Source organism: Rhinolophus sinicus, linkage group LG11 (assembly GCF_036562045.2).
Source record: "Rhinolophus sinicus isolate RSC01 linkage group LG11, ASM3656204v1, whole genome shotgun sequence".
Lineage (NCBI taxonomy): Eukaryota > Metazoa > Chordata > Mammalia > Chiroptera > Rhinolophidae > Rhinolophus > Rhinolophus sinicus.
This window is the reverse complement of record NC_133760.1, coordinates 46,186,427-46,208,565: the sequence shown is the minus strand read 5'-3', so window position 1 is coordinate 46,208,565 and position 22,139 is coordinate 46,186,427.

Below are 22,139 nucleotides of genomic sequence, written 5' to 3'. Positions count from 1 at the left end.
GAACCACATGGATTCAGAGTGAGGTCCAGGCAGCGGGGGTAAAGCTAATGCCCGTTAAAGGGCCATGCAGTCCTTTGATTTTCCCAGCCATCCCACTTTTACTTATGCCATTTCTTCTACCTGGAGCCACACCCCTCCTGTCTGCTTTGCTGCCTTGCCCTTCACTTCCCACCCCCTCATGTCTAGGTAGTTGTTAGTTTGATGTCAGTATGTTACTTGGAGGGATCGTTCCTCTTTCTGTGCCTCAGCTTATAGAAACAGAGGGGGTTAGAATCAGTGGCTTCCATGGCTTCTTCCAGCCCCTAAATACTAAGTTAATTTCTTCCTTCAGGGCTCAACTGAGTGCTGCCTCCTCCAAGCAGGCCTCCGGTATCTCTCCCCCCACACCCCCACATAGCTCTGATTTTGCCTTGGATCTTGGCTGTTATGCACACATTTTGTCTCCCTCTTACCCCCATGAGCTCCTTGAGGGGAGGAGCATGTGTGATTCATCCCCAATTCCCCGACAGCACCTCACACACAGTAGGTGCTCACAAGACTCTCAGGAATTAGAGAAACCTGGTAATGTCTATTTTCTGATTCTTCCTCTGCATTAAAAAGTGAAGAAATGTCAAAACAGGGCACCAAAAATTGTATATTTTAAGTGTTTTCTTTGAAAAAACAGTAATGCTTTAATACTAAAGCAAATACAACACAAGAATTTACTATGATCCCATAAAATACATGACGGAATAATTGTGACTAATGCAAAATGGCAGAACTTCTATGGCAAAATAATAACACTGCCGAACTTTTGATACCTTAGGCAGTGCTGTGCCCACTTTGGTCGGGATGACAGCTGCACATCACTCCTCGTCTCCCAGCTTAATTCTGTGTTCAGCACTCAACCACAGGTGGCAATGTCTTGCAATGTAATTTGCTATTCACGAGGTAATCACAGGATTTAGTTTTAAGAAGTTAATTCACAGTGCATGCCAGGTGGTGGGATGTGGCAGGGGGATCCACGTTTAAAGTTGAAGGGTGAGGGTCTTCCTTCAGTCACGTGTACGTCGCTGTGTCTTGACGTGTAATGTCATTTGATGGCGATACCTTCTGTGACTCTGCGGCCACCCCCCCACCTCCCACCCACACCCGCCATGACCAGTGGTGTGCACACTGGGCTTGTGGAATTGCCCTGAGTGCCACTAACACAGAGGCCTGACAGTCCAGTGTCGATCTGGGGACGGACAGGAAGGGAGGGTGGTGCCGAGGCCGGCTGGCACGAGCACATTGGCGACAGGCTGTGACCACCCAGGGGTGGTTGGACAGCCGTCCTGGCCCATGCATATGCATGCACCAGCCCCGCAGAGCTGGGGAGTTGGCCGGCCGCCAGGAGGGCACCATATGGAAAGTGTGTGGGCTTTTATTTATTTAGTTTGCAAGACTTGACCAAAACAGAAGCAAAAAAGAAAAAAAGGAGATAGGAAAAGAAAACTTAGAGACAGGATCATAGAAGGTTAATGATTAAAGACTTAAAGATCAATCAACTGCTCTAGCCCCCCTTTAGCCCAGATGGAGAAACTGAGGCATAGAGTGGCAAGGGGGTGTGTCCAAGCCCAAAGGTGGGCGGAGAAGCCAAGGGTCCAGCACAGACCCCAGGAGAAGCATGACCTTTGGTTCCTGGGTTTCCTCCTGGCCCCTCTTGGGATTCCCTGGTAGGACAGGGTGGCAGTCGGTGGCTTTGCTTGTCCAGATTCCTCTAACAATCAAGTAATTTCTTAGCAGTTGGTGTTTTATATGATCAGTTCTCCGAAGATAATTCTTTCTAACTCCACGAGCCTTTACAGCTCTCTTTTGGCTTAAACCAAAAAGTCCTTAATTGTGGTAACATAAATGTAACATAAAATTTACCATCTTAACCATGTTTTGGATAATGTAGTATTTGTTGATATGGAAATATTTCCGCAGTATATTCCTTTTTTTATTTTGGAAAAAACAAACCCATGTAACATAAACTTGATCCTCCCAACGATTTCCAAGTGTGCAGCATAATATTGTCAGCCACATGCATTGCTGTGTCCCAGGCCCCAGGCCCGCCCCCCATCCCGCGTGACTGAAAATGTCCACCCACTGAAGGACACCTCCCCACCTTCCTCCCCAGCCCCTGGCACCCTCCATTCTGCTTTCTGGTCTGTGAGTTTGGCCACTCTGGATCTCTCATCGAGGTGGAGTCATGCAGTGTTTGTCCTTTTGTGACGGGCTTGCTTCACTTAGCATCTTGCCTTTAAGTTTCATCTATGTTGTAGCATATGGTGAGGTTCCTTTTTTAAAGGCTGACTAATATTCCGTTGTATAGATACACCACATTTTCTCTATCCATCCATCCATGGAGGGACATTTAGGTTGCTTTCAGCTCTTGGCTATTGTGAGTAATGCTTCATTGAACATGAGGGTGCAAATATCTCTTCAGGACACTGTTTTCAATTCCTTTGGATGTATTTCCAGAAGTGGGATTGCTGGATCATATGGCAGTTTTATTTTTTAATTTTTGGAGGAGCCTCCATACTGTTTTCCACAGCGGCTGTATTCCCACCAACATTGCACAGGCCTCCAGTTTCTCCACGTGCTCGCCCCATCCTAACCACCTATGAGTGTACAGCTCGGAAGTGTTACGTATATTCACCTGTTGTGCAGCCACTCTCCAGAGCTCTTCCATCTTCAAATGGCTTAAGCCACTTGCTTGGTTTCTACTGTGTTTCCCCGAAAATAAGACCAGGTCTTATATTAATTTTTGCTCCAAACGACACATTAGGGCTTATTGTCAGGGGATGTCATCCTGAAAAATCATGGTAGGGCTTATTTTCTGATTAGGTCTTGTTTTCAGGGAAACATGGTATTGCTTGCAATGAAAGAGCCCTAATTCACATCCCCCCCAGTAAAGAGCACCCCTGTTCTCCGGTGCATTCACACGTCAGACATTCTCAGTTTGTAGCAGATGCATTTAGGGAGAACAGGAAGCCGTGCCCCGGGGGGGGGTTGGTTCCTGAGATGGGCTGATAATGCTCTGAGAGGCTGGAGAGGACCCTGGAGGGTTTTGTGGCAGGAGGGACGATACCCAACTGATGGCATGCATATGTGGGGTCACATGGAGACCTCTGCCCCCTTGCTGTCACGGGAACTGTTGTTCTTGCCTGAGCAATATGAGTGTTCATTCTCTTAGCGGAGTGGCTCAGAGCCTAGCATCCCTGGGCCACTTGTTCTAACCACAGGGGTTCGTTAGGACAAGCCAGGTCCAGGTGGACAGTGCCCACATTCGGAGGCTGAAGTGCTGTTTGCCCCGGGATAGGAATAGGACACTCACTCCTCAGGGACTTCTCAGAAGGAGGGCTTCCTTGGAGAGCGTACCCTACTCTTCCCATTGCATTTTCTTGTCTCATAGAAGGGCTGGTGAAGGTCACTTTGCAAACAGGACGTGTGTTGTAACAGATAGAGTTCTTTCACCATAAAGGAGGTAGTTGGGGGATCAGGGTGATTTAGGAAGTCTTGATTTGTCAAAGCCAAGAATAGCCTTGTAACAACAAAGGGAGAAAAATTGCTCGAGATTTCAAATGGTCATGATTTAGCGACCATCCCGAAGGAAAATTAGGGTCTGTGTATGGATAGTTCCTCTCCTTCCTGCTGCCTCCTGAGAGACGATTACTCATTTGTAATTTATTAGCTGATTATGCATGGGTAAAGGAGAGTGAATCACTTCCCTTGGATGATAGCCATTAATGAGGACTTATTGGGGTTCTTTCTGTCGGGGTTGTGAGTGTGTTTAGACGGCATAGGTGCTGCCGAGGCCAGGACACGTCCAGGGAGGAGATGCTCCGTTTCATCCTGCCCCTGCCCAGCTATCAAGTCGGATCCATCCTAATTCCTTTCCTGACCTGCTCTGCCTACACCACTCTGATTCATCTGCCCTTCACAGGCTCTATGACTTTGGGCAAATCACCTGAGCTCTGTGGACCCCATCTGTATGATGGAATCATCTACTCTCCCTGCTTACATGCCGGAAGCGGGCTGGCTGGCTGGAAACTTTAGACCATGCATTGGAACCTCTGGCTGTTATATTTGCTCCTGCCCCCCCACCCCCGAGGCTGGGGAAATGCATGTGTGCACACGATTCCAGGCTCCAGGACGCTCTTTGTATCCTGGCACTTATTAGCAAAGGGCATGAGACAATCTCAGTGTCCCAGAGTAGGGGAACAGCTAACTAAAATGAGCTACATTCAAATGATGGAATACTACCAAGCAGTTACAAGGACTGACCTAGCTCTCGGCATGTCAACAGGATCGTGGCAAATGGCTAAATGATATATACAGTAGGATCCCATTTATGCCAAGAAGTTGATATAAAATAATGCTTCTGTGGAAAAGCATCTATACCTATCTGTCAATCAATCAATCAATCAATCAATCAATCAATCAATCAATCGTCTATATTTGTATTCTGGTAAAGGATAAACAGGTCCAGAACCACACATCAAAGAGCTGAAAAGCATCCGAACACCACTCACAGATAAAGCCCCTTTGGCCACCTTGCTCTCCATCCCAATCCCTTGATTCTGTAAATAGTGGGAGCTTGATTGGGGAGCAGGACGAAAGGAGACCTTAGCTTTATGTGAATGTTCTAATTAAAAAAGATTGTTTACGAGGCAGCTCTGAACACCTGACGCCCCACGTTGCTGCGGTGCTTTGCTCTGGAACCCGGAAGCTCCTTCCAGCACAGACCACCCTGGCCTCAGCCCCCAGGCCCCTCTACTCTGCTCCTCTCTTCATACGACGACAGATTTTAATAAAGTTGCCGCATGTGGAAGAGGATTACGGGTTCATCTGATTTCCGCTATTTGAAGTCCTGGGGGAAGGAAAGCCTTGTTTAACTCAATTCATAACACTATTAATCCAACCATAAACCTTCTGACGACTTGAGAGGGGAGAGGAAAATTCATTACAGCCCAGCGCTGAGCTGCAAGTCTTTTCTCTCACTTGCTGGCAGGCGGGATTCTCGGGGTGCCAGCTCCTCTATCTCTCTGAAGGTCATTCTCAGAAGCCAAGTCCCAGCACGGAGCTGTTACAGGATCTTGCGTTGGGACTCTCGTCCCATCCCTCTCCTTCCACACTTTCCACATGGGGTAACTGGGGCCCAGAGAGGTTGATTAAATTATCCAAGATCACAAAGATAAAAAGCAAGAAACTGGAGTGACACGAGTCTCCCAATTTTCCGTCGAGTCCACCCAGTGTAAAAACAGTTTAAAATGTGCCTTCCTAGGTTCACACCCAACCATTTTACTTCTGTAAGTCTAGTTGAAGGAAATAATTCTAAATACAGAAAAGGCTATATCCCTTTATAGTATATTCGTAATGTAAAATCCTGAGTCAGGCTAAGTGTATGCCATTTGGGAAAGAGTTCGCTAACAGTAACTCTCAATGGGTTATTAAGTCACTATTTAAAATGTCTCAAAAGACTCAACATAGATAACACTCATAATACACTGAGCAAAGAGTGGCAGGATGAAAGTGGTGTATGTAAAGTTGTTTGATTACGGTATATGCGTAAGAAAAAAGACTGGAAGAAACAGCAAATTGCCTCGTGAGGGTTTGTCACCAATTTCCCATGTATTTAACAATGGAGGATTAAATGTGCTTTAAGTTATTGTGGTGGGTCATGACGTACAGTCCTCTTGTTTTGATTCTTCCCCCAAATATTTTGTAATGTGCTAATATTGTTTTTTAATCAATCCTAATTTTGAAAAGTGATTTCACCTATCGTCTTAGGTCGGTTTCCCTGTGAAACAGACTTTGCCAGAGATCTTTGCGCGCAGAGGTTTGCTGGGCAGAGCCCTCGGGAGGGACCTCTGGGAGGCGGGAGGGACGCAGGCCCGGGCAGGGGGTGAGGCAGGCTGCAGTGCAGTCACAGCACCGTGGTCAGCTGACCCCTGGGGAGCTCCGCAGTTGGGAGAGAGGAAGACTTGGCACAGGGGGGAGGCCCAGCTGCAGAGACCAGAGCTGGGGTTCCAGCACACAGAACCCCAAGGGACTGTTACATTCCAGCCAGAGAGGCAGAGCCCATACCCCACGGGCCCGGTTACCAGGAGGTGTGCTGTGGGGGTGTGGCAACAGCTGTGAATTCAAGCCATGGCTCCTGGGGACGGCAACCACACGTTGCGGGGGCTCCTCCAACTGGAATCTTCCTTCTCTAGGGTTGGTGCTCAATCCCCAAGGGGGAGCCCGCACTGGGCGTGTCTGTATGACATGCTCTTAATCGGTCTAGGGAGGGGGATGTGTGGCCAAGTCGGTCAATCAGGCCCTCTTACCTGGGAATGTGACACTGGAAACAAAGACTCAGAGGGTTGGGTGTGATCATTCTTTTATTTGTGAAACTTTATCGAGCGCCTACTGAATGCCTGATATCGTTCTAAGTAGTGGGAACTCAGATTGTTCCACCGTGTTTCCCCGAAAGTAAGACCCAGCCGGACCATCAGCTCTAGTGCATCTTTTGGAGCAAAAATTAACATAAGACCTGGTCTTATTTTACTATAAGACCTGGTCTATAATATAATATAATATAATATAATATAATATAATATAATATAATATAATATGTAATACAATACCAGGTCTTATATTAATTTTTGCTCCAAAAGATGCATTAGAGCTGATTGTCCGGCTAGGTCTTATTTTCGGGGAAACAGGGTATGTCAACAGACTTTACACCATAGATTTGCAAGCACACGAATAAATGTAAAAATGGTTTCAGATGATAACTGCTATCAGGAATGAAACAGAAATGTGACGAAGGATGACCAGACGATCAGAGAAGGCTTGTCTCAGAAAGGTCGTGGAAGTTAAGTCTCGAATGAGGACTTATTCAGGGGAAGAGCTGGGGCATGGGGGTCCTGCAGGGAAGGACAGAAAATCCCTTCAGGTGAACACACTGGCATCAGGTCGCATCAGACGGAAGGCTGATGTGGCTGGAGGGTGATGAGCAAGGGGAGAGTGACAGAAGGGTCTGGAGAAGTAGGCGAGGACAGGGTTACACCAAGCCTTGTGGCCACAGTACAGGGCTAGGCTTTATCTTATGTGCTCTACACAGTTGGCGCTGAGTCCTGTTGAGACCAGAGCCCCACGGAGAAGAGCTCCCGGTGCTGGTGGATCCCTGGAGCTGTCCAGGGTCCTGCCCTCCCAGAGGCTGGGCTCCTCTCAGCAGTGCCCGAGAGAGGGAAAAAAGCCCTTCGCCTCTCAACATCTTCTGTCAGACCATCTTCATTTAGGGCGACTGTCAGCCAGAGCTGCCTTCTGCAGGAGCCAGCCTATCCTTTCTTCTGCCGAAAGCATCTTGTTTAATGCACAAGTGTATCTTTGATCAGCTTCTAGAAAACCAAAGCCTGGGATGGGAATTCTTGGGCAAGTGGCCTATTGAGGGGGTATGTTCAGAAAAAAAAATTGCAAGAGAGTGAGGAAGACAGAGGAAGAAACAAATACACAGTTTCAGCTGACGTGCAGCTTCAGCCGGATCCCTCAGAAGGTCCTGGGGTGTGAGGGACCCCTTAGAGCTGCATCATCTTGAGGGAAGGTGACCAGGCCTTTGTACCCTGGTATCAGTCTGCCTTCACCAAGGACAATTCCCTGGAGAAGGGTGCAGCCGTGAGCCCTTAGCCCAAGCGTGCAGTATGACAGTTTGGAACTGGTTCAGTAGGGGGGTTGGGGTAGGGCACCAAGTGCGCCTTATGTAAAGGGCATGATAGGTTTCCTTGGAGGGAAGCTTGATGCTGGGCCGAAGACCCAAGTAGACACAGACGATGTGATCCAGGCCCTGGCTGCAGAGGCCAGGCAATCCCAGGACTCCACTTGTTGGTGAACTATGGATGCTACTGGGCTTTCTGCCCTGGTTAGGACTGAAGCAAAAAAAGTGGACTGTCTTAAGCTGCCCATCCTGGGCCATGACCTGTGCTAAAGGCTCTGCAAATGGTTTCATCTACACTGCTGGCCCACCTTCTGTGGCGTGAGGATCACTCTCCCCATTTTATAGGTGGGATAACGGAGGCTCAGAGAGGTTCTGTTGCCTCAGTTCACACAGTTAGTTCGTGGGTGGGAGAACTAGAACTTGGATTTAACTGGCTCTGCACCTGGATCTTGCTAGTGTCTACAGGAAGGGCGAAAGGTGGGAAGGAGGAGCAGCCTCATATGGGGGGCGGGGCTCTCTGGGGCCAGCCATGTGTAGGGGCATCTCTGTCCCACCTGGAACACACTGCAGGCTCGTTTCTCACTTACTCTGTTCGTATTCATCTTCCTCTCGGGCTGAAGCGCCCAAATTACATCTCTTTCTGGCTCCCACAGATGCCACATTTCTCTTCTCCACCCATTGCTCATCCTCCCCCCTCCCTCCAGTGGCTGCAGAGCCCAGCGTCAGCATCCAAGGTGCACGATAATGGCTCCAAAGGGCTCCCAGGCTCATTGCTCACTTCTGCCATTGTCTGCCAAGACCTTCGTTGTGACCATAAAGCAATTTGCAGGGAAGGTTTGGGCTGGTGGGCAGTGCAGGGTGGTTCAGAGTTTTCTGTTAGTCTACCACCTCCAAAATTTTGGCCATATCTTCATAAAGCATGGGATATTCTTTACTTACTTTAAAAAGTTCACTCATATTTGGAACCTAAAGATAGTGATTTTATAAAGAAATTTTACGACCATTACCATACATAGAAAACAGCATTCACTTGCCATAACCATATAATTTAAAAAATTGTTAAAATGCATAACAATTAAAATCATTTTGCAACCAACTGTGGTATATGTTTGACATTTTAGGAAACACTTGCATAGTTGGAAGAGTACAGGATTGGATGTCAGGAAATTGTTTCTTGGTCCAAGCTGTTCTCCCAACATCACAGCAACAACAACAATAACAACAAGAATATATTCAATATTTATTGAGCACATATTATGAGTCAAACACTGTGTTAAATACTTTCCACAAATCATTTCATTTAATCCTCACCTTCTTAGTTTGGGGTCCCAAGAAGCAGACCCTAAGATAAAGATTAATGTGCGAGTAATATTTTAAGGAACTTCTTTCAGGAGAAACAGTAAGAGAGTGGCAAACTCTGGGGCATGGTTTGGTTTTAGGAAGCCAGTGGGGAAGGAATTATAGGCAAGGGATATTCTCTATGCTCCTCGGGTTATAGGGAAAAGACATCTCCATTAATTGGAATCTTTTGATTGTGTCAGAGACCCAAGTCAATATGGTTTAATCCAAAGGAATTTATTGCTTCAGTTTAAAAATTCCAAGAGTAGCTTCAGGCAAGGCTGCATCCAGTGGTCAAACAATGTCCTCAGAGTTTTGTTTTCATCTCTGCTCTTAGTTGTTGTTGTGCTGGATTCTCCCATGATGCAGGCTCTCCCCACCACCTGGTGGCTACAGGCTTACATCAGGCTTGATTATAACCACAGTGGGAGGAGAGAACCTCTTTCTCCTTGTTCCTTCAAAAGTTGTAGGGAAGGCTCTCATTGGCCCAGCGTGAATCACATGACTATCCCTGAAGCAATCACTCAGGCCAGGAGATGTGCTCTGATTCGCTAGACTTGGTCACATGCCTATGGTTGGATACTGAAGAATGGGGATGAGTCAGGCTCCTCAGCGCCCCATGCACTGAGATTGGGGGATGGAGACATACCTAAAAGAGAGTCTGGCCGGCAGAAAACAAATGTCCAGTTCCACCTGTCTACACACCAAGTTTGCTCTGCAGGTCAGGGGAGAAGTGCAGAGGACAGCAACGAACGGAGCACTTTTAAATGTGCTGACGACGTTCGGTGGGTGGGGGCGGGTTCCCACTGGCAGCCTGGAATGCAATCAACTTGCTGCTTTTGCCAACCCCAGCACCTGTCATATTTCATCTTCTTTTAAATAACTTCCAGGATATGAAAGTCATAAAAGCAAACCCAGGTAGGGTCAGAAGTCACTGGCTCCTCTGTGAGGAGGGCTGTCACTTTTCGGCTCTTTGCTGGGCCACACATTTGCATCGCCCCATCGGAGCTGAGCACAACCCCAGCAGATATTCTAATGAGGCCCATGGGTCCGAGTGGAGATAAATCACAACTGCTTGCCTGTCCCCAGGATGCACTCAACATGAAAAAGGACGGGGGAGATTACCTTCTTCATAATTGTTACATATTTCTTTGACCTCACAGCAGCTAGAGTTGGCTTTCAAAGAAAAAGACGGTGTTGCTGAGCAGCACAGAAACATTTTAATGAACACCGTAGGGTTTACTGATCACTGTTAATGAGTGAAGCATGAGTCTCCTGCAGGAATCTTCTGTCTGTCTTTGGACAGCAGCCCGGGACGATGCAGGGTGGAGGGGGATAGAGCTGTGCACGAGTCTGCAAACTGGAAAACAAGCACGTCATGTCTTTAATGTCGCCTGCAATGGACACTTGAGGAGCCGGCAAACCTCGTTTGCACCTTCGTTTGGGCCCTCCCCAATCGATAGCAGCTGTTAAACCGAGATTTATTGACTTCTATAAAGAGTTGCAGTAGCAATATTCAAAAAACGAAACTCAACAGAAACATTTCAATCTCTCCGGGCTCTTCACCTGCCACTGCGGTTTGGAGGGTGCTTGATGGGCAAGGCCCATTCTTGCCAGTACACATTCTGTGAGTGTGTGTGTGTGTGTGTGCGCACATGCACGTGCGCGCCCTTGGTGCTCACACATGAACAACCCACAGGGCTCGGGAACAATTTTGCTATTGGTAGTCACTGACCCACACTCCTGGAATCAATTGGAAGCTCAAAGAAATAAAAAGCAATTTAATGTAGCCAGCTTATTTGCTTCTAGAAATTGTTAGCTTATTAAAATTAAGAGCAGGGAAAAGTACAGTCTATTAACTACACGTAATAAATGACACTAAATATGCTTTAGTTTTATTTTAGAGCCGCAGGGAATGAGGGTGACAGAGACAGATAGGAAAAGATACGCATAGAGATGTGCTTAAGATGAGCCAAGGGTCAGCGTAGCCACATAACAAGTCACCGAATGCCTGTGAAGGGCAAAGGGCTCCCCAGATCACCTCTTAATTCCTCCCATAACCCAGGGGCAGGCCCTGGCGTGTGCCCTTGACACGGATTAGGACACTGCCGGGGGAAGGGGGAAGGGTAAGATACCTACTCAAGACCTCACTGTTAGAAAGTATTAGGACTGTGATCTGACCCCGGGCAGCTCAGCTCCAAGGCCTGTGCTCTGTACCTTGTCTGGGCCACTTGCTGGTTTGGAATACTGCTGTCCAAAGGAGTGTGTGTGTGTGTGTGTGTGTGTGTGTGTGCATGATAATTAAAAGAAAATAACGTAAATCTATCTTTTGTTTTGCATGGGTAATATATTCACATGGTGCAACAATCTAAACAAGATTACAGTGGGAAATGTGTGCTTTGACCCCAGACACACCTGTGCCAGTGGTGCCAACCGGCCTTTCCACCTCCAGCAGCATCCCCTCTGGCCCCGCCACGCTCTGCCCAGTCTGGGAGGCCTTCCTGCTCTCCTCTGCCTACCAGGAGGCTGCATTCCATCACACTGGGTCCCTTGGTGGGAAAGGAAGCTTGTCCGCTGTCATGCTCCTCTGGCCAGGACAGAGTCCTTGAGGGGGGAAGAAGAGCACGTCTCCACTGGCTGTATAATACTCGGTAATCTCTCTTTTATAACAAAGAGCAAACAGACCTTAGGGGCGGAGAGTTCAGCCACCAGCATTGAACTGGAGTTACATAATTCTTCTTTGGCTTGTGGCAGGCAAATCCATTAACTGGATTTTCCATCTACTTAGTGAAATGAAGTTACCTTTTGAAACAAATTTATGTAAAACCAAGAAAACTTAAAAAGAAAAATGTTAATAATCATACAGGCAGTACAGGGACGTGCCACAATCGTGAATGTAGTGGGCCAGTAGCCAAAGGTTGGGACACGCTGCCTTCAGCCTTAGTGTGTACAGCCAGTTCCAATGGCTCCTGTTGGGAAGTTTTCCGTGACCCCTTTCCCTGCGGCCTTCGCCACGTGACCTCTGTGCCCTCAGAGCAGTGAGCTCACACTGTGTGATCATTGGTTCTACAGCCCTCCAACATTGACCTCGAGTCCAAGTCTTTGTATTCCTAGTAGGAAACTGCTCCGTTCTTTCGATCCTTATTCAAATGACTGCTTTTGGATCCTTCCCATTTTAGCCGCGCTCCTCAGCAGTAAGAGCATTTTGTCAGTGTCCTTCTAAAACCTGATGGTCCAACGTAGCTCCTGGGACCTGGGACCTCACCACTATTGATGTACCCAAGTGTGTGTGTGTGTGTGTGTGTGTGTGTGTGTGTGTGATGCATACATTCCCCCTCACCCATAACAATGGGATCCTGCTGACAAACTTTTGCAACCTGCTTTTTGCCACTTAACCACACATCACGAACATCTTTTCAAAGCAATAAATACACATCTGCTGCGTCTCACTGCTGATGGCTGCACAATGTCCTAGAGAATGAATGGCTGCACCAGGATTTACTTAAATAGTCCTTTACACTTTCCCCCAATTTCTCCAACTACAAAGCACCTCATAATGAGCTCGAGGCAGAATTTCTGGCAAACCATCGGCCTGCTTTCCTGCAGGGCTTTTCCCGGGCTGCTTGTCTTCATGTGCAGTGACTTCATGTCTTCCAGTGCTTCCCGAGCGCCTTTCCATCATACCACGCCCTGCTGTAGATGCTGTAGATGGACGTGTACCCACATCGCTACAGTGTGGGGTGCTGGAGGGTGTTCACTGAGCTACAGGTGGACTGTTCTGGGAACAGGGAAGGGACACTGCTTAATTCTGTCTCAGGAAGGTTGGGGACAGCCTCACACCCGTGGGGGCACTGAATTCAGGCTTTGATGAATAAGAGGGAACCCAGTTGTGAAAGACTTGAATTTAGCTGCTGGCCCTACTGAGGCCTCTTTGGACATCCCGCCACACCTGGGACCAAACTTCTGAACAACTCAGGCCATGGTGAAGGGCTCAAGTCTTTGGATCATGACTTCCAATAAAAAGACTGGTCCTTTAGCGATCTTTGCCTCGTCCTGGAAACCATGGTCCTGACCTTTTAGTGATCAGAGAGCTCAGGGACAAATCAAAGCCCCAGGGCAGTGTGGAGGTAATGACTGAGCCTTCTTTACAGTGAACCAGGGATATGGAACCGGTTTTTATTAACTCCTCCCCGCTCCCACCCTGTTAACCGTGTGTGATTTCCCCCAAGCCCATCTGATTGGTTCTGGCTGTTAGGATGACTGACAGGCCACTTACTATTTCTCTCTGCCCCCTGCCTGGCCCTTTTGGAGGTTTTTATTAGCCCCTCACCTGGGCGAGTTTGGAAAACACCTCCCCTTGAGGCAGTCTCAGGGTTATGTTTTCTCACCTGAAATAAACACACACTTATTGTTTTGGAAGGACAGAAAAGAATCTCATAATTGAAGTAAAAGGGGAATATGCTTCATTTTTCAAAACTGTATCTGTGAAGCGGGGAGACAATTTTCCCACCTTGGGGACTGTATTTCTGAGTAAGAGTGTCCAGCCCTGCAGCTATAAGTCACTCCTGGAGGACTCTCACTGCAACCTCCATTTGTTAAAATGTCCACCTAATGGTTATGAAAAATGCACTTGCAAATTGATGGCTCATTGGGTTGCAGAGCTCTCAAAATTCTGGAACGTCATCAAAAGGCCTCACTTCCCCTAATGCAATAATGATTCCCTGGGAAAAACGTCCTCCACCAGCTCCTTCACTACAAAGCAGAAAGTCAGATGGAGACGGTTTGCAGCAAATTGACCAACTGAGCTAAACTTCATGTAATTTAATTTCAGAAAGGATGGATCTGGAAATAACATCGCTGGTTTCCCATGCTGGAAAAATCGATGCTATGATTTTTTATCTTCTCCCTTTCCACTCTCTTGCTGGGGGCTGCTATAATAAGTCATTTGGACCGGCCAAACAAATAAACAGCCCGCTGGCCCCCTGGCTCATCGTCACCACCCCCTAGGGCTCCGGTGATGGACAAGCCGGAGGACGCCAGCTCTTTCTTCAGCTGGGAGGTCCCGGTTCCACGTGGCAGGGCTTTTCCCCCCAAAGGCAAGGTTGAGAGCGTGGTGTTTACTTCTCTGGGCCAAGTTCAAAGCACTGCTTCCAGTGCTTTATATGCATTAATTCAGTGACCCTTGCTACTCTGAACTAGACACTCAAAAAAAAGTTCTGTTTCACAGATTTATACCATAGGTAAGGAAACTGAGGCTTAGATGAATGAAATCATCCACACTGGTGACCCTGCTATCGCATAAAAAGTGGTCCGGGCACTCGCTCTGAGCCCCCTTTCTTGTTTTCTTGGTGAGTCTGGCTAAAGATTTGTCAATTTTGTTCATCTTGTCAAAGAACCAGCTCTTAGCTTCATTTATCTTTTCTATTTTCTCTTTACTCGCTGTCTCATTTATTTCTGTTTTGATCTTTAGTTTTTCCTTCTTCCTTTCTTCTGAATCCAGGCGGGTTGATTTCAGAACTTGGTTATTACTATATTTCCCCCAAAATAAGACCTAGCCAGACAATCAGCTCTCATGAATCTTTTGGAGCAAAAATTAATATAAGGGCCGGCCCGGTGGCTCAGGCGGTTAGAGCTCCATGCTCCTAACTCCGAAGGCTGCTGGTTCAATCCCCACATGGGCCAGTGGTCTCTCAACCACAAGGTTGCCAGTTCAATTCCTCGAGTCCCGCAAGGGATGGTGGGCAGCGCCCCTTGCAACTAAGATTGAACACGGCACCTTGAGCTGAGCTGCTGCTGAGCTTCCGGATGGCTCAGTTGGTTGGAATGTGTCCTCTCAACCACAAGGTTGCCGGTTCGAGTCCCACAAGGTATGGTGGGCTGTGCCCCCTGCAACTAGCAATGACAACTGGACCTTGAGCTGAGCTGCGCCCTCCACAAACAACTAAGATTGAAAGGACAACAACTTGACTTGAAAAAAGCCCTGGACGTACACACTGTTCCCCAATAAAGTCCTGTACCCCTTCCCCAATAAAAAAAAAAATCTAAAAAAGAATTAATTAATATAAGACCTGGTATTATATTACATTATAACCGGTATTATATTATATCTGGTATCATATTATATTATATTATACCCAGTATTATATTACATTATATTATACTATATTATATTATTATATTATATTATACCCAGTATTATATTATATTATGACCCGGTCTTATATTATAGTAAAATAAGACTGGGTCTTATATTAATTTTTGCTCCAAAAGACGCATTAGAGCTGATTGTCCAGCTAGGTCTTATTTTTGGGGAAACACAGTAACAGGTGAGTCAAGCAAGTGGAGGTGTGTGGGGTATCAGGGGTTGTCAGCAGGCAGAGGCCGAGGTGCCCCCAGGACAGATGTCTTCACCTACTGCACACTACTCCTGGGGCTGAGGAGGAGGTGGGGCTTGTGGGGTGAGGCGGCAGGGTCCACCTGTCCTCAAACAACTACCCTAAGATGAATTGATCTGGAAATGCTGTTCTTTGTGCAACAAAGCAAGCTGCTGTTTAGGTAAAAAGGCCCACCATTTGCAGGAGACTTCCTCTGTCCCTAGGGAAGCCTGAGGGGCTAGAAGTACCTCTCTTCTCCCTGGGACGCTCCGTCTCCAAGACAACCACCAGGCCCAGAAGACAAGAGGCCCGCTCGGCCAGGTCAGGCTCACAGCTGCATGCTAAGCTCATGGGCGGGCCAGCTGGACCTGGCTGAAGAACGAGGCCTTCACAGGGGTCTGGCTTTACTCGCTGGCTTCAGTTTGCCAAGGGATTCCCAAAATGAGTGGGGTCCAAAACCCAGGCTCGGATTTGAGCTTTGTCTGGAGGGAAGCAAGAGTCAACTGACCAAAAATCAATTTGTCAAATAAGCAATCAGCCAATTTGTCCAAAACTCCTGTCTCCTTGGCCCCAGAGGCTGTCAATTATACAGTAACCCAGGCTGAGGGCAATTCTCCTTCGCTGTTTTCCACCAAAAGTCAGCTTGAGACATTCTTTTGCAATAGCAGAGGACACTGGGTGTAAGGGAAAGCCTACTTGTTTCCAGAAACAACAGGAAGATTAAGGGCCAATTATAATTTCTGCTCAACAAAACCTCAGTGGATTCAGTAAATTGACAATTTGATGAATTGAGGTAGGACCGTTTTGTCTCATCTGTGGGGTGGGCGAGGCGCTTGGGCTTGAGTCCTGACCCAAGAGTTTCTCTTCTGCACGCCCCACTGAGAAGGAGCTTCAGAGGGTGCTGAGTATGCGAAGCGTGAGCCTCAGGGCAATGACCTCAGAGCAAAGTGGTCCGGGCACTCTCTCTGAGCCCTCTTTCTTGCTTTCTTGGTGAGTCTGGCTAAAGATTCGTCAATTTTATTTTTCTTTTCAAAGAACCAGCTCTTAGTTTCATCGATCTTTTCTGTTGTCTTTTTACTTGCCGTCTCACTTATTTCTGCTTTGATCTTTAGTTTTTCTTTTCTTCTACTAACTTTGGGTTTTGTTTGTTCTTCTTTTGCTAGTTTCTTTAGCTGTCAAGTTAGTGTATTTGAGATTTTTCTTGTTTCTTGAGGTTGGCATCCTTATAACCATTCTTTTGAACTCTGTCTCTGGTGGGTTGCTTGCCTCCATTTTGTTTAGTTCTTGCCTCCATTTTGTTTGGTCGGGGACTACCTGGTAGCAACTACAAAATGTCTGCGGTGGGTCACTGCCTGTGTTGGACCTGGAGGTGCATGGGAGAGGCCACTCTGTAAACTGAGAATGGCTGCCACCAGTACTGGGCCTGGGGTAGCTCTGCAAAAAGCCAGGACACCCCAAGGCTTGCTGCCATCTGTTGGCTCCTGTAGGAAGGTTCAGCTGCTGATAAAGCCTCATGTGGTATGCAAATTGGGTGAAGCAGGGTCTTAGGGAATCACTAGAGTGGAAAGAGTTGTGGTCACCAGGTTAATGTAAATTCTGTAAAGTGCTGAGCCTGGATTTACTCAGAGCGCACTGAGGCCAGTTGCTGCCTGCCTGGGGCACAGGAACTCCGATAGTTTTCTAAGATGCAATGCAAGTGGGGCTGGCTACTCCTGGAGCATGTGATTCCGGTGTTGGGGGCATTGGGTGGGGCGGCATCCCAGCAGAGCTCACCAGACCAGTCAGATTCAGATTTGGCCATGAGGGGGGAGGGCTCAACACATTAAAGATGGAGCCTGCGTGCTGGCTGCTTGGGAGGACCCCACACAGGGAAAATGCTGACTCTCCTCCTGCCCTTACCACGAAGCCACATTCCTCGGTCTGCTCCCTCATGCCTCTGACACCCCTCGAGTCACCATCCCAGAGCCCAAGATGAGTGCCTGCGAGAGAGCCAGTCTGTGCGCGAGCCATTTAAAATGATGTCTGGGTTTCCCACAGCCTTCCGTCCCACCTGGATGGTTGTAGTCCCCACCGTTTTCCCAGCCAGAAGCTGGGGTGGGGGGGCTCTTCTTCTCAGCACCAGTACCCTGGGCTGGAGAGGTGTGAAGCCAGGGTCCCTTGCTCCTCTGTGGGGAACCTCTGTGGCTGAGATATTCCTCTTTATTTTCAACCACGACATGGAGGTTTGGGGCCAGTCTGTTTCACATTTTCACCCCTTCTTATGTAATGCCCTTCTTTGTCTTATATTATCAGGCTCAACGTGGCTTCTTCTTTATATTCTTAGTTATAAAACTTCTGTTCAGTTACACTTCAGATGATTCTCCAGGTTGATTGTTCTGTAATTTAGTTGTAATTTTATTGTGTGTATGGGATGAGGCAAGCACAACATTTGGATATTCCGTCATCTTGGATACCCCGCCCTCTCTTAGGATTGTTTTTGCTGTATCCCATAGATTTTGGTGTGTTATGTTTCTGTTTTCATTTGGCTGTAGGTATTTTTTGATGTCTCCTTTGATTTATTTAATGACCCAGTGGTTGTTCGGTAGCATGTTGTTTGATCTCCACATATTTGTGGTTTTTCCTGTTTTCTTTTAATTGATTTCTAGTTTCATACCATTATAGTCAGAAAAGATGCTTAATATGATTTCAATCTTATTGAATTTACTGAGATTTGTTTTTTGGGCTATCATGTGATCTATCCTGGAGAATGTTCCATGTGCACTTGAGAAGAATGTGTATTCTGTCTTTATTCTGCCTGTTTTGGATGCAGTGTTGTGCGTGTATTATTAAGTTTACCTAGCTTAATGTTTAAGGCTGATGTATTCTTATTGATTTTATGTTTGGGTGATCTATCTGTTGACATAATTGAGGTCTTAAAGTCCCCTATAATTATTGTATTGCTATCAATTTCTCCTTTTAGGAGAAATATTTACTTTATGTATTTTGGTGCTTTTATGTTGGGTGCATATATATTTATAACTGTTATATCTTCTTGCTAGATTAACCCCTTTATTATTATGTAATGCCCTTCTTTGCCTTTTATTACAGTCTTTGTTTTAAAGTCCATTTTGTCTGATGTGAGTATAGGTACACCAGGTTTCTTTTTGTTTCCATTTGCATGGAATATCATATACCATCCCTTCATTTTCAGTTTCTGTGTGTCCTTGCTTCTGAAGTGAGTCTCTTGTAGGCAGCTCATAGATGAGTCTTATTCTTTTTTTTTTCTTAATCCATTCAGCCACTGTGTATTTTGGTTGAAGAATTTGGTCCGTTTATACTTAAAGTGACTATTGATAGGTTGCACTTATTGCCATTTTGTTAGTTGTTTCCTGGCTCTTTTTGTAGTTCTTCTGTTCCTTTCTTATTCTCTTTCTCTCTTCCTTTATGGTTTAATTACTTTATTTAGTGTTGTGTTTAGATTCCTTTCTCATTCTCTTTTATGTATATACTATAAGCTTTGCTTTGTGGTTCTAGTAAGGTTCCTACGTAATATCCTATATGTATATAACAGTCTATTTTAAGTTGATAGCAACTAAAATTTGAACACATTCCAAAGCTCTACATTTTTACTCCCCCCATGATTTATTTATTTATATATATATATATATATATATATATATATATATATATATATATATATATATATATATATATGTATATGTATTTAAATTAAAGTTTATTGGGGTGACAATTGTTAGTAAAGTTACATAGGTTTCAGGTGTACAATTCTGTAATACATTATCTATATCTCACATTGTGTGTTCACCACACAGAACCAGTTCTCTTTCCATCACCATATATTAGACCCCACTTACCCTCTTCTAGAGCCCCCCTCCCCCTTTGTCCTCTGGTAACCCCTAAACTATTGTCTATGTCTATGAGTTTTTCTTCCTTTATTTGTTGTCTTGTTCTTTTGTTGTTTTCAGTTTTACATACCACATGTCAGTGAAATCATATGGTTCTCTGCTTTTTCTGTCTGACTTATTTCACTTAGCATTATAATCTCAAGATCCATCCATGTTGTCACAAATGGTCCTATTTCATCGTTTCTTACCGCCGAATAGTATTCCGTCGTGTATATATACAACTTCTTTATCCATTCATCTATCGAAGGACGTTTTGGTTGTTTCCATGTCTTGGCCACCATAAACAAAGCTGCAATGAACATTGGAGCACACATGTCTTTATGGTAAATGTTTTCAGATTTTTTGGGTAGATACCCAGGAGAGGGATTGCTGGGTCATATGGTAATTCTATTCATAAATTTTTGAGGAACCTCCACACTGCCTTCCATAACGGCTGCACCAGTCTGCATTCCCACCAACAGTATATGAGGGTTCCTTTTTCTCCACAGCCTCTCCAACACTTGTTACTATTTGTCTTGTTGATGATAGCCATTCTGACTGGGGTGAGGTGACAGCTCATTGTGGGTTTTATTTGCATTTCTCTGATGATTAGTGATGTTGAGCATTTTTTCATATGTCTATTGGCCATTTGTATGTCCTTTGGAGAAATGTCTCTTCAGGTCCTCTGCCCATTTTTCAATTGGGTTGTTTGTTTTTTTGTTGTTGAGTTGCATGACTTCCTTATATATTTTGGATATTAGCCCCTTACTGGAGGCACTGTTTGCAAAAATCTTCTCCCATTCAGTTGGTGGCCACTTTATTTTGTCGATGGTTTCTTTTGCTGTGCAGAAGCTTTTAAGTTTGATATAGTCCCATTCATTGATTTTAGCTTTTACTTCCCTTACCTTTGGAGTCAAATTAATAAAAGGCTCTTTGAACCCAACGTCCATAAGTTTAGTACCTATGTTTTCTTTTATTCCATTTATTGGTTCAGGTCTTATGCTTAGGTCTTTGATCCATTTTGAATTAATTTTGGTACATGGTAACAGATGGCAGTCCAGTTTCATTCTTTTGCATGTGGCTATCCAATTCTCCCAGCACCATTTATTGAAGAGGCTGTCTTTCCTCCATTGTATGTTTTTTGCTTCTTTGTCAAAAATTATCTTTCCATATTTATGTGGGTTTATATCTAGGTTCTCAATTCTATTCCATTGGTCTGTGTGTTTTTCCTGCCAATACCATGCTGTTTTGATTATTGTTGCCCTGTAGTACAAGCTAAAGTCAGGGAGTGTGATGCCTCCAGCATTGTTCTTTTTTCTTAAGACTGCTTTGGCTATTCGGGGTCTTTTGTGGTTCCAAACAAATCTGACGATTTTTTGTTCTATTTCTTTAAAAATGCCATTGGGATTTTGATGGGGATTGCATTAAATCTGTATATTGCTTTGGGTAATATGGCCATTTTAACTATGTTGATTCTTCCAATCCATGAGCATGGAATGTCTTTTCATTTCTTTGTGTCTTCTTCAATTTCTTTTAAAAATTTCTTATAGTTTTCAGCATATAGGTCTTTCACATCCTTGGTTAAGTTTATTCCTAGGTATTTTATTCTTTTTGTTGCAATTGCAAAAGGAATTGTTTTTTGTATTTCTTTTTCTGAGATTTCATTGTTAGTATATAGGAAGGCAATGGACTTTTGTGCATTGATTTTGTAGCCGGCAACTTCACTGTATTCGTTGATTGTTTCTAATAGCTTTTTGGTGGAGTCTTTAGGCATTTCTATGTATAGCATCATGTCATCTGCAAAGAGTGATAATTTAACTTCTTCATTCCCAATTTGGATGCCTTTTATTTCTTTCTCTTGCCTGATTGCTCTGGCAAGGACTTCTAACACTATGTTGAAAAGCAGAGGTGATAGGGGACAGCCCTGTCGTGTTCCTGAACGTAGAACAAAAGGCTTCAGTTTTTCTCCATTAATTATGAGATTAGCTGAGGGTTTGTCATATATGGCCTTTACTATGTTAAGGTATTTTCCTTCTATACCTATTTTATTAAGTGTTTTAATCATAAATGGATGTTGTATCTTGTCAAACGCTTTTTCTGCATCAATTGATATAATCATATGATTTTTGTCCTTTATTTTGTTTATGTGATGTATCACATTGATGGATTTGCGGATGTTGAACCATCCTTGTGCCCCTGGGATGAACCCCACTTGGTCGTGATGAATAATCTTTTTAATGCATTGTTGCAATTGATTTGCTAGAATTTTGTTTAGGATTTTTGCATCTGTATTCATCAGAGGTATTGGTCTGTAGTTTTCTTTTTGTGTGTTATCAATACCAGGTTTCGGTATCAGGGTAATGTTGGCCTCATAAAATGAGTTAGGGAGTATTGTCTGTTCTTCAAGTTTTTGGAAGAGTTTGAGCAGGACAGGTATTAGATCCTCTTTGAGGTTTGCTAGAATTCACTAGTGAAGTCATGTGGTACTGGGCTTTTGCTTTTGGGAAGGTTTCAGATGACTGATTCAATTTCCTTACTGGTGATCGGTCTGTTTAGATTTTCCAGTTCTTCATGGTTCAGCCTAGGAAGGCTATATGTTTGTAAGAACCTGTCCATTTCTTCTAGGTTATTGAATTTGGCATATAGTCCTTCATAGTATTCTTGGATGATCCTTTGTATTTCTGTGGCATCTGTGATAACTTCCCCTCTTTCGTTTCTGATTTTGTTTATTAGTGTCTTTTTTTATCTTAGAGAGTCTGGCCAAGGGTTTGCCAATTTTGTTAATCTTTTCAAAGAACCAGCTCTTTGTCACATTAATTTTTTCTATTGCCTTTTGGT